Source organism: Heterodontus francisci, chromosome 9 (genome assembly GCF_036365525.1).
Source record: "Heterodontus francisci isolate sHetFra1 chromosome 9, sHetFra1.hap1, whole genome shotgun sequence".
Lineage (NCBI taxonomy): Eukaryota > Metazoa > Chordata > Chondrichthyes > Heterodontiformes > Heterodontidae > Heterodontus > Heterodontus francisci.
The window spans coordinates 8,420,968-8,434,780 of NC_090379.1; positions in this window are offsets into that span (position 1 = coordinate 8,420,968).

Sequence of the window (13,813 nt, forward strand, 5' to 3'; positions counted from 1 at the left end):
GAGTTAATTAAGGATAGCCAGCATGGATTTGTAAAAGGTAAATCAGGCTTGACTAATCTAATTGAATTTTTTGATGAAGTAACAGAGAAGGCTGATGAAGGGAATGCAGTGGATGTTGTTTATATAGATTTTAAGAAAGCTTTTGATAAGGTACCACATAAAAGGCTGGTTAACAAAATTGAGGCTCATGGAATAAGAGGATCAGTGTCTAATTGGATAAAACAATTGTCTTATGGACAGAAAAGAGAAAGTCATGGTCAATGGTTATCTTTCATGCTGGAGAGTAGTAGACAGGTGTTCCCCAAGGGTCAGTGCTAGACCACTGCCTTTTTTTGATAGATATATAATATATATATAAAAATGACTTGGAGCTTGGAATACAAAGTAACATTTCAAAATTTGCTGATGCCACCAAACTTGGAGGAGTGCCAAACAGAAAGGATGTTACAATCCATCTGCAAAAGGGCATAGATAGGCTAGCAGAATGCGCAGACAAGTGGCAGATGGAATTTAATACAGTGAAGTGTGAACCATAGAATCATAGAAAGTTTAAAACACAGAAAGAGGCGACTTGGCCTATCATGTCTGTGTCTGAGGTGATGCATTTAGGCAGAAGGGATAGGGTGAGGGCAATATAGATTAATAGCGCAGTACTAAGGATTTTGCAGGAAAAAAGGGACCTGGGGGTGCATGTGCATCGATCTTTGAAGATGGCAGGACATATTGAGAGAACAATTAGTGAAAGTATATGGGATCTTGGGCTTCATAAATAGAGGCAGAGTACAAAAGCAGAGAAGTTATGCTGAACCTTTATAATGTTTTGTTTAGGGCTTAACTAGAATATTATGTCCAGTTCTGGTCACTACACTTTAGGAAGATGTGAGGGTCCCTGAGAGGGTGCAGAAAAGTTTTACCAGAATGGTTCCAAGGTTGGGGAAATTTAGTTACAAGTTAGGTTGGAAAAGCTGGGGTTGTTGTCCTTGGAGCAAAGGAGATTGAGGGGAGATTTAATAGAGGTGTACAAGATTAGTTAAGTTACACAAGGAAATTCTGTTCCCATTAACTGATGGCACAAAGACTACGGGACACAGATTGAAGGCTTTGGGCAGAAGAAGCAGGGGAATGTGAGGAAGAACTTTTTTATGTCGAGAGTGTTAATGACCTGGAACTCACTACTACTGAGGGTGGTGAAAGTGGAGACAATCAATGATTTCAAAAGGAAATTGGATGGGCACTTGAAGGAAAGAAACTTGCAGGACTATAGGAATTAAGCAGGGGTGCGGGACTGACAGGATTGCTCAGCAGAGATCCGGCATGGACCCGATAGGCCGAATGGCCTCCTTTAATGTCGTAAATGACTCAAGTCTCTATGACTGGTGTAATGTAACCAATGTGGCAGCTAATTTGCACACAGCAAGCTCCCACAAACAGTAATGATATAATGATAAGATGTTTTCCTGATATTGAAGAATAAACATTGACCAGAACCCAGAGAAATCCCCCGGCCCTTCTATGAAATAGTGCTTTGGGATATTTTCCGTCCACCTGAGAGAGCAGATATGGCCCTGGTTTAATATCTCATCCAAAAGACAACACCTCCAGCAATGAGCAGTCCCTCAGTACTGCACTGGAATGTCCGCCTAGACTTTGACACCGAGGTCTCTTGCATGGGACTTAAACACAAAACCTTCTGATTCAGAGCTGAGAGTGCTACCAAATGAGCCACAGCTGGCACTTTCCCACCAAGCAATCTTTTGACATATTTCACCCCCATGCATCCCATCCTCTTTCTTCTGCAATTTTTATAGAATCATAAAACTGATACAGCACAGCAGGCCATTCACTCCACCTGTGACGCCGCCTTTGAAAATTAAGGAATTAGTCTTATTCCCCTGCTCTTTCCCCATAGCTCTACAAATGTTTTCTTTTCAAGTATTTTGCTCATTTCTTTTTGAAAGTTATTATTGAATCTGCTTCCAACACCCATTCAGGCAGCACATTCCACATCACAACAACTCACTGTGGTAAACATTCTTTCCTCTCATGTTGCCTCTGGTTCTTTTGCCAATTACCTTAAATCTATGGTTACTGACCCTTCTGCCACTGGAAATAATTTGTCCTTATTTAGTCTATCAAAACCCTTTATGATCCAGAATTCCTTTATCAGATCTCCCCTTAACCTTCTCTGCCCTGAGAAGGACAGCCTCTGCTCCTTCATCCCCGGTGCCATTCTAGTAAATCTCCTTTGCACCCTATCCAAGGCATTGATACCTTTCTTAAAGTATGGTGTCCAGAATTGGACAGAATGCTCCAACTGAGGTCCAGCCAGTGCTTTATAAAGGTTCAGCATAACTTCCTTGCTTTTGAATATCTTACCTCTATCAATAAAAGCGAAGATTCCAAAATGCTTTTTTAACAGCCTTCTCAACTTGTTTTGCCATCTTCAGAGATGTGTATATACACCCCAGGTCTCTCTGTTCCTGCACCCCCTTTAAAATTGCATCATCTAGTTTATATTGTGTCTCCTCATTCTTCCTACCAAAATGAATCACGCTACTCTTCTCTGTGTTAAATTTCATCTGCCACGCGTCTGCCCATTTCATCAGTCTATGTACTCCGAAAATCTGTTACTATCGTCTGCACTGCTTACAATATTTCTGAGTTTTGTGTCACTGGCAAACTTTGAAATTCTGTTCTGTATACCCAAGTCCAGATCATTAAGATATTTCGAAATGAGCAGTGGTCCCTACACTGACCCCTGGAGGACACACTGCACACTTCCCTTCAGTCTGAAAAAGAACTGTTCACAGCTGCTCTCTGCTATCGGTCCTTTAGCCAATTTTGCATCCATGCAGCTATTGCCCCTTTAATTCTATGGGTTTCAATTTTTGCTAACATGTCGATTATTTGGTACTTTATTAAATGCCTAAGAAGTCCATATAAATATCAACTGCACTACCCTCTCCATTATTTCATCAAGGAACTCAATCAAGTTATTTAAATACAATTTACCTTTAACAAATCTGTGTTGCCTTTTATATATGAATCCATATTTTTTTTCAAACACCAATTAACTTCATTCTGGATCACTGTCTCTATAAGTTCCCCCACAGCCAATGTTAAGCTATCTGGCTAAGTTTATCCCTTTCCCTATTTATGAACAGGGGTGTAACATTTGCAGTCCTCCAGTCCTCTGGCATCATTCCCATATCTAAGGTGGATTGGAAGATTGTCGCCAGAACCTCTGCAATTTCCACACTTACTTCACTTAGCAACCTGGGATGCATCCATCCTGGAACAGTTGGCCTTCCTACTTTGAGCACTGCCAACCTCTTTACTTTCTCTTTATCTAATTTTATCCTATCCAATTTCTCTCCTACCTCCTCTTTTACTGCAACATTGGCAACATCTTCCTCTTTGGTAAATACAGAAGCAAAGGACCATTTAATACCTCAGCCATGCCCTTTGCCTGCACAAGAACTCCTTTTTGGTCCCTAATGCTTATAAAAGACTTCTGGATTCCCTCTTATGTTTCCTATTAATCTGTTCTCATACAATCTTTTTTTCCTCTTATTTCCTTTTTCAGTTAGTCTCTACCTTTTTGCATTCAGCTTGGTTCTCTTCTGAAATATGGATCCCGCTATTGATAGTAATCTGGGGAGCTCTAGCTTTGTATGGCTGTCCTTTCCCCCTTTTGGGCATCTATCTAGTTTGTACCTGAACTATCTCCTCTTTGAAGTTCTCCCATTGCTAATTACTGAAGGTTAGATCCCTTTTCAATTCACTGAAATTAGCCCTCCTCCAGTTGAGTATTTTCATATTTGATCTTAGAACATAGAACAGTACAGCACAGTACAGGCCCTTCGGCCCACGATGTTGTGCCGACCCTTTAACCTACTCTAAGATCAAACTACCTACATACCCTTCATTCTACTATCATCCATGTACCTATCCAAGAGTCGCTTAAATGTCCCTAATGTATCTGCTTCTACTACCACCGCTGGCAGTGCATTCCACGCACCCACCACTCTCTGTGTAAAGAACCTACCTCTGACATCTCCCCGAAACCTTCCTCCAATCACCTTAAAATTATGCCCCCTGGTGATAGCCCTTTCTGCCCTGGGAAAAAGTCTGGCTATCCACTCTATCTATGCCTCTCATCATCTTGTACACCACTATCAAGTCACCTCTCATCATTCTTCGCTCCAATGAGAAAGGCCCTAGCTCCCTCAACCTTTCTTCATAAGACATGCCCTCCAGTCCAGGCAGCATCCTGGTAAATCTCCTCTGCACCCTCTCTAAAGCTTCCACATCCTTCCTATAATGAGGCGACCAGAACTGAACACAATATTCCAAGTGTGGTCGAACCAGGGCTTTATAGAGCTGCAGCATAACCTCACGGCTTTTAAACTCAATCCCCCTGTTAATGAAAGCCAACACACCATACGCCTTCTTAAAAACCCTATCAACTTGGGTGGCAACTTTGAGGGATCTATGGACGTGGACCCCAAGATCCCTCTGTTCCTCCACACTACCAAGAATTCTGTCTTTAAGCCTGTATTCTGCATTCAAATTCGACCTTCCAAAATGAATCACTTCACACTTTTCCAGGTTGAATTCCATCTGCCACTTCTCAGTCCAGCTCTGCATCCTGTCAATGTCCCGTTGCAACCTACAACAGCCCTCCACACTATCCACAACTCCAGCAACCTTTGTGTCATCGGCAAACTTACTAACCCAGCCTTCCACTTCCTCATCCAAGTCATTTATAAAAATCACAAAGAGCAGAGGTCCCAGAACAGATCGCTGCGGAACACCACTGGTCACTGAGCTCCAGGCTGAATACTTTCCATCTACTACCACACTCTGTCTTCTATGGGCCAGCCAATTCTGTATCCAGACAGCCAAATTTCTCTGTATCCCATGCCTCCTTACTTTCTGAATGAGCCTACCATGGGGAACCTTTTCAAACGCCTTGCTAAAATCCATATACACCACATCCACTGCTCTTCCTTCATCAATGTGTTTTGTCACATCCTCAAAGAATTCAATAAGGCTTGTGAGGCATGACCTGCCCCTCACAAAGCCATGCTGACTATCTCTAATCAAACTATGCTTTTCCAAATAATCATAAATCCTGTCTCTCAGAATCCTCTCCAATAATTTGCACACTACCGAAGTAAGACTGACTGGTCTGTAATTCCCAGGGTTATCCCTGTTCCCTTTCTTAAACAAGGGAATAACATTTGCCACCCTCCAATCATCTCGTACTACTCCAGTGGACAGTGAGGACGCAAAGATCATTGCCAAAGGCGCGGCAATCTCTTCCCTCGCTTCCCGTAACAACCTTGGATATATCCCGTCTGGCCCCGGGGACTTATCTATCCGCATGTCTTTCAAAATTTCCAGCACATCCTCCTTCTTAACATCAAATGCTCTCTCTCTCTGAAACATGCTCCAATTGCCCTACTTTATTCCCCAGAACTAGATCCAGCAACGCTTCCTGGCTGGGCTGAAATATACTGATCAAGAAAAATCTCCTTGTATACTGTTATTTTGCCAGTCTATATGAGGATAACTGAAGTCCCCCATTAGCACTACTTTCTGCAATTTTCCTGCAAATTTGCTCGTCGACATCTTTCCCACAATTTGGTGGTTTATAATATATACTCAGCACCATTCTTCCTTAATTTTAACCAAATAGATTGTCTTTGAACCTTTGTGTACATCATCCTATTCTCGTGCTGCAACAGTATCTTTGATCAATAGTGCCATCCTCAATTTTCTTCTTTCCCTATGTTTCCAGAATACATTGTATCTAGGAATATTAAGTGCCCATTCCTTCCCTTGGTTGAGTTATTGCCACAAATCATAATCCCATGTGGTTACTTGTGCCTTCATCACACCAACCTTGTTTGCTATGCTCCATCCATTTGTGCACTCTAAACCCATCTTAGTCTGCTTCACATTTCCCCCTGTTCGATTCCTCCTATTTTGAATCTATTCTTTATTCTAATGCTATTCGTCTCACCCAGTCTTCTGTGCATCTCCTCTTGAATGATAAATCCAGGTACCCTTCTCCTGTCAAATTATTTTAAACTCCATAACACTAGTTAACCTTCCCATGGGCACTGGTTCCAGCCCCATTAAGGTGTAATCTGTCTACCTTCTGCTGGTCTCAATGCCCCAGGAATTTGAAGCCCTCCTTCCTGGCAGGAGATGACCTGTTTTACCATACTGCTTCTGGCACTGTGTGTAATACACAGATTACAACCTTTGATGTCTTGTTCTTTAATTTCTTCCCAGCTCCTGAAATGTCTGTAGGATCCCAATCCTTCTCCTACTTATGTTATTGGTTCTAACATGGACCATGACCTTTACCCCTGCAAAAATGATCTGCATGCAATCAGTGATGTCTTTTACTGTGGCACCACTCATACATTATATGAGACTCATGTGGGTGGTTGTATAAACACCTATCCTGCTTTTGAATCCCCTATGACTGCTGCATTTCTACACATTGCTATGCCCACCATGCAGTCCTTTGTCCCACAGTACCATGGATGTGCTCTAGACTGCAACACTCCCCAACCTGAGGTGCCATCACCTTCAGTGGTTCTCAGCACAGGAAACCAGCTTGAATGTTCTACACTTCCGGAATACCCCTGCACTGTTGGTTAGAACCCATTTATTATTGTCATGAACTCAATATCCCTTTTAAAACGTTGTTGTTGTGCATGACCAGTGTTTTTCAATGCATGGTACCTTTAAATTATTTTGCATGCACATATGCGGTACATACTAGGCTGTTCCATGGCCATGCACTCTTAGCAGGAACAGTGGTGATCACCTGCTGGAACATGCGCTCGAGCAAAATTCCAACCTCCCATAGTTACTGCCTGAGCCTGAGTTCGAGCAACTAGAGGCACTTCCTACACACGTGGTTATCCAGGGCATATGAGATGTCCTGGAGTTTCCACACAGCACAGGAGTGGCAGCCAATGAGTCTTAATGGTCTTTGTTCAAGTCTCTCTATTTACATTTTATATATACCTTTTATGTTATATGTTTTAGTTTAATATCCGCTTACTGCTATTTATTATTTAAGTACACTAAATTTTTATTTAATTGCAATTGGATTCCTTTAGTGTTGGTATCCTTGTAGTTAATTTTATCTCCTTAGATCTAAATAATTACTCTGATTATTTATATATTTACTGCTGCCCCTTAGTTTAAATTACTTAGCACCTCTTTCCCCCACTACATCAAATTCCCATCATCGCTGTTTAGCAAGTTAATCCGTTTAGCATTCACTGAACTTTCACCAAACTAATTGGTTAAAGGTCTATGTTTTTATAGTATTTCTCCAATTGATATCCTTCATAATTTATCGTTCATTTCATTGAAGTGAGCCCTTTTAAAGTTGTAAACCTGGCTCCCGATCTTTGGTATTGTTGAACCCAAATCATATTGAACTTAATTCTGTGGTTACCCTTCCCCTGACTACTTCCATTTTCTGCAGGTTGTCTGGATCACTTATGAATATTATATCAAGATCACGCAGACAGCCGTGACTACTTCCTCTTCTGGCACTTCCTCTGTTATCCTGGATCACATTAATTCTGATGTCAAACCACTCAGATTTTCCCAATTTATATTAGGTCAAATGAAATCAGCCAGCAAAATAAATTCCATGCTGTCATATATCCCATTTCTTGGTAGAGGGAACTGCCTTCTTTTTTGTGTTGATTTGCTGCTCTATTGCTTGAGCACCCCCCATCCCCCACCCCCACCCCCGGGTTATAAAAATGCCATGGACCCCCTGTAACAACACTTTTTTGTATAAAAATTAGTTGGACAATTAAACATTATATTTATTATTTTTGTTTTATTTAATGTGAAACGTGGGTGTTTGAATTAAGGTGGGCCGAATGGCCTGCCTGATGTGTAATTATCATGATCGTGTCCAAAGGCTCTAGGACTAGGTTCTGTTAGGACTAAATCAGTTTAGTTAGACTTGTAAGTGGTGGTCCGATGGTATTCAATTAACGGGATGCAGAGCAACTCTGGCAAACTAGGAATGGGAAATTTGAGCTTGTTGATGGGGTGGGAAAATGAGGAATATTCCCCAGCTTTCATCATAAAATTACAAAAACGTATGTCACAAAGAGCTGTATGTTTTTAAAATATTAATCGTCATATTTTTTGGAAGTTAGGAAAAAGTATCAAAATTCGCAAAGGGGTTTGTTAATTTTTAATTGTTGGGAATTTTGTGACCAAATAGGAACACAGGTACAGAAGGAGGCCATTTAGTTCCTCGAGCGTATTCCATCTTTCAGTAGATCATGGCTGATCTGTGACTAACTTCATATGCTCAACTTTGTCCCATATCTCTTAATATCTTTGGTTAACAAAAATCTCTCAATCTCAGTTCTAAATTCAGCAACTGGTCCAGCATCAATTGCCATTTGCGGAAGAGAGTTCCAAACTTCAAACACTCTTTGTATGCAGAAGGGTTTCTTAAATTCACCTTGAAAAGTCTGCCTCTAATTGTTAGACCGTTACCCCTAGTCCTAGATTCCCCAAACAGTGGAAATAGTTTCTAGCTACCTTAGCTTTTCCCATAATATCTTGAAAACTTTGTTCAAATCACCCCTCAACCTTCAACACTCGAATGGGATCATGCAGGAGGCTCAGATGCCAGTTTTGAAGCAGTGAAACACAGATTAAACTAAAATCCAGTTTTAATAATAACAGAAGCCAAAAGTGATACAACGGCACATAACATGTAGCTCGATATTTTTTTTTATTCGTTCGTGGGATGTGGGCGTCGCTGGCCAGGCCAGCATTTATTGCCCATCCCTAATTGCCCTTGTGAAGGTGGTGGTGAGCTGCCTTCTTGAACCGCTGCAGTCCATGTGAGGTAGGTACACCCACAGTGCTGTTAGGAAGGGAGTTCTAGGATATTGACCCAGCGACAGTGAAGGAATGGCGATATAGTTCCAAGTCAGGATGGTATGTGGCTTGGAGGGGAACTTGCAGGTGGTTAAGGTCAGTCTGACAATTGTCTATTCCCCCATAAGAATTCTTAATTTTCAGAAGCTGCATTAATTCCCACGTTTGCCATTGATCACTTTACACGCAGATTAATTCATCCTTTTTTCTTGCCTCTTGTTGCACGCTCCAGGTTCTGCAACCATTCCTGCATGTTCAACTGCAGTCAGTACTTTACCCAGCACATCTATGTCCCCGTTGTCATGTTTGACTTGGAGGGGCTGCGCCAGCTTCTTATCCTGGTCAGAGTGAGACGTGCTGACCACTCGTGCAAGTCTATGGATATGTATGGCTGCACTGCTGACAACACAGGGCCACAGGCTGTGCGAGCTGGTGCAGGAGCTATACTGGAGCAGGTTGAGACACCTTCCACTTCTGATGGGCTCTATGCTCCTCACCCTCATTCCTTATTGGTTCCATTGTGCTGTTTTCTCACAGTTCCATCTTCCTGCTATAAAGGTGCAAAAGGTATAGCTGGCAGTAAGTGATAAAGTAAGTGATAAAATGCTAGAGTCTATTATAAAGGATGTGATAGCAGAACACCTGGAAACATAAACAGGATTGGACAAAGTCAGCATGGGTTTACAAAAGGGAAATCATGCTTAACAAATCTAGTAGAGTTTTTTGAGGATGTTATTAGTAGAATAGATAAGGGAGAACCAGTGGATGTGGTGTATTTGGATTTTCAGAAGGCTTTTGATAAGAGGTTAGTGTGCAAAATTAAAGCACATGGGATTGGGGGTAATATACTGGCATGGATTGAGAATTGGTTGACAGACAGGAAACAGAGAGTAGGAATAAATGGGTCTTCTTCCAGGTGGCAGGCAGTGACTAGTGGGGTACCGCAGGGGTCAGTGCTTGGGCCCCAGCTATTCACAATATATATCAATGAGTAGGGTTGAGAGAACTAGATGTGACATTTCCACGTTTGCAGACAACACAAAGCTGGGGGAGCATGTGAGCTGTGAGGAGGATGCAAAGAGGCTCCAATGTGATTTGGACAAGTTGGGTGATGGGCAAATGAATGCAGATGCAGTATAACGTGGATAAATGTGAGGTTATCCACTTTGGTTGTAAAAACAAAAAGGCAGATTATTATCTGAATGGTGATAGATTGGGAAAGGGGGAGGTGCAACGAGACCTGGGTGTCCTTGTACACCGGTCATTGAAAGCAAACATTCAGGTGCAGCAAGCAGTTGGGAAGGCGAATGGTATGTTGGCGTTCATTGCAACAGGATTTGAGTACAGGAGCAAGGATGTCTTACTGCAGTTATACAGGGTCTTGGTGAGACCACATCTGGAGTATTGTGTGCAGTTTTGTTCTTCTTATCTGAGGAAGGATGTTCTTGCTGTGAAGAGAGTGCAGCGAAGATTTACTAGGCTGATTCCTGGTTTTGCCAGGATTGACGTATGAGGAGAGATTGAGTCGACTAGGCCTATATTCACTACAGTTTAGAAGAATGAGAGGGGATCCCATAGAAACCTATAAAATTCGAACAGGACTAGACTGGTTAGATGCAGGGAGGATGTTCCCGATGGCTGGGGAGTCCAGAACCAGGGGTCACAGTCTCAGGGTAGGGGGTATGCCATTTAGAACTGAGATGAGGAGAAATTTCTTCACTCAGAGGGTGGCGAACCTGTGGAATTCACTACTGCAGAAGGCAGTGGAGGCCAAGTCATTAAATATATTCAAGAAGGAGACAGATATATTTCTTAATGCCAAAGGGATCAAGGGATATGGGGAGAAAGCGGGAACAGGGTACTGAATTAGACAATCAGCCATGATCTTTTTTGAATGGCGGAGCAGGCCCGAAGGGCCGAATGGCCTACTCCTGCTCCTATTTTCTATGTTTCCAGAAATAGTTCTAGGTGGAGGACAGGGTCAGCTTGTATCTTATTTTTGGCAGAGCCCTTCAAACCTTCTCATGGACCCCAAGGGAGCTGCGATGCCCAGCTGAGAAACCCTGCTCTGTAGCACACCACTGTTATATATTTTTTTCATATCTAGTATCTATGTTTGTCCATAAATATAAACTGGAAAATCTGGTGCATGTTTTATTTGCAGCACCTGACAAATTGCAAAATTCTGTAACACACTTTAAATAAGAAAGCTGGTCATTTCCAATCAAACAGAGAAACTCTTCCAGTAACAAAAAACGCCTCACTTTAGGAAATATAAAACTATGCTAGATTTTGACCTGAAATCTGAAAAGCACGAGAAGCTTCTGAGCTGTAAACCTCCCTTATCCAAGATCAATTCACTCTGTATTTAATTAACAGACACTAGACGCTGTGGCTTTAAAAGGACAGAGATTTCTCTTAGCAGTCGGATAGTACATTGTGAAATACATGATTCCTGTGTTGTCTGCAAAACATTCCTGTCCTTGAAAAAAATGACTGCTCATTATATAGTGAGCAAAGTCATGTGATCTGCTAGTTTATATATGGAAGTCTTGCAGATAACATTTACCGGTGCCCATCATACTTCAGGTGTTATACTCTTGTCACATGCTAATTTCTCTGCCTCATTTGAGAACGATGCAGTAAAGAAGACAAAAGAATTCCAGTCCTTTTGGAGAAGTTTATTCTGATTTTTGGAAGAGCCTGGAATGCATAAGCTGATCTGGAGAAACATCCCTAATGGCAGGCAAAACTCCCCACTGATCTCGGGATGTCTCTGCTAACTGACCTACTGATGTGAATATTTACAATAATTAGACCTGTGGCATCAAGACTGCAGGATGGATTAGCCCTGCCTCTATCACATTAAGCACAATATGGAATAATGCCCCCATTTTTATAAAATATTGCCCATAGTAAGTCAGATGATGCAATGTGCAAGAACACTTTGATGGGTACAAAAAAAAAATCCAGGCATCATAAGTATCTTTATCGCCACCATTTTACCACCTTGTCAAGGAACTGTACTGTCCAACTCACTCCTGGGAGTGAATGATGCCCAGATATGACTTGCTGAACCACGTAACATCAGTTAGCTCCAATTATATTAATATTTGTTTTACCAACCCCCAATTGGGATATACCTCCCTCTCTCTCTAGTACCTTTAGCACCATAACCCTCCGAGATCTCTGCCTTTTGCACACTGAATTTTAATTTTAACTAGAGGAGAATGAGGAATTAGTCTATAGTGGTGGGGAAGTGTGAAACATTAGGAGAAAGGGTAAGATGCAGTTGGGCTGTGGAGAAGTTAATCAGTGAGTGAAAAAGAGATTGAAACACGGGTGGAGAAAGTTGTTTAATAGGAGGTTTTGAACAGTTTGAGAAGGAAAGTTCTTAATTGGTTCACCATGATGGCTGTGCCTTCATCTGCCTAGGCCCTAAGCTCTAGAATTCCCTCCTGAAATCTCTCCGTGTCTCTCTACCTTGCTCTCCTCCTACAAGACGCTCCTTAAAACCTACCGCTTTGACCAAGCTTTTAGTCATCTGACCGAATATTTCCTTATGTGGCTCAGTGTCATTGCTCCTTTGAAGTGCCTTGAAGAGGGGGGTTGTGTTATTACATTAAAGACACTATGTAAATATAAGTTGTTGTTGTTAAGGCAAGACCCAAACCACTTTAATTGTTTTTAAGTTTCTTCCTTGCCTTTCTTCAATTTAATTGCCTTGATTCCCACTCAGCCTTTGATACATTAATCTCTTCTGTGCTTAACCCCTTGCCAAGCTCCGAGGAACTTTCCTTCCCAAATTTTTCATCACTTCCTATTAAACAACTTTCTCCACCCGTGTTTCAATCTCTTTTTCACTCACTTATTAACTTCTCCACAGCCCAACTGCATCTTACCCTTTCTCCTAATATTTCACACTTCCCCACCACTATAGACTAATTCCTCATTCTCCAGAGGAATTTAGGGTCGTGATCATCCTACAAGAGACAATGGGCTGAATTTTACTGGCTCCCCCGACATCGGGGGTGATGGCGGTTGGGGGGTGGGGCCTGGAAAATGCCTCTGGGAGAGGTCCGCCACGGGCCCCGACGGCAGGAAGGTCCTGCTCCATTTTGCCAGCGGTGGCGAGGCCTCATGGCGGCCCCCTGCCACTCGGCGACGGGGCCAAGATTAAATATGTTAATTGATTTTTCACTGGAACGATGGAGGTGGAGGGGCGACATGATAGACGTTTACAGAGTTATGAGCGGCATGGACAGAGTGGATAGTCAGAAGCTTTTTCCCAGGGTGGAAGAGTCAGTTACTAGGGGACATAGGTTTAAGGTGAGCGGGGCAAAGTTCAGAGGGGATGTGCGAGGCAAGTTCTTTACACAGAAGGTGGTGAGTGCCTGGAACTTGCTGCCGGGGGAGATGGTGGAAGCAGGTACGATAGCGACGTTTACGAGGCACCTTGACAAATACATGAATAGGATGGGAATAGAGGGATATGGACCCCAGAAGTGCAGAAGGTTTTAGTTTAGGCAGGCATCAAGATCGGCGCAGGCTTGGAGGGCCGAATGGCCTGTTCCTGTGCTGTACTGTTCTTTATTATTTGTTCTTTGTTCTTTGATGCTAATGAATGAATTGCTCCCTTACCTGCTGGCACCAGCTGTTTTGCTCCGATATTCCGGTCAGTTGCTGGGAATCACGCTCCTTCTGAACTCCATCTGGAGATCTGATGCGGACACTACTTGGGTGGGGGCGTGGATGTAAGTTTTCATGGTGGGGGGGGTGCAGGCTCGAACTAATGTGATTGATGGAGGGGGTGGTGGGAAGGGGTAAAGTTAAAAGTTTGTGAACTTTGGGTGGGTAC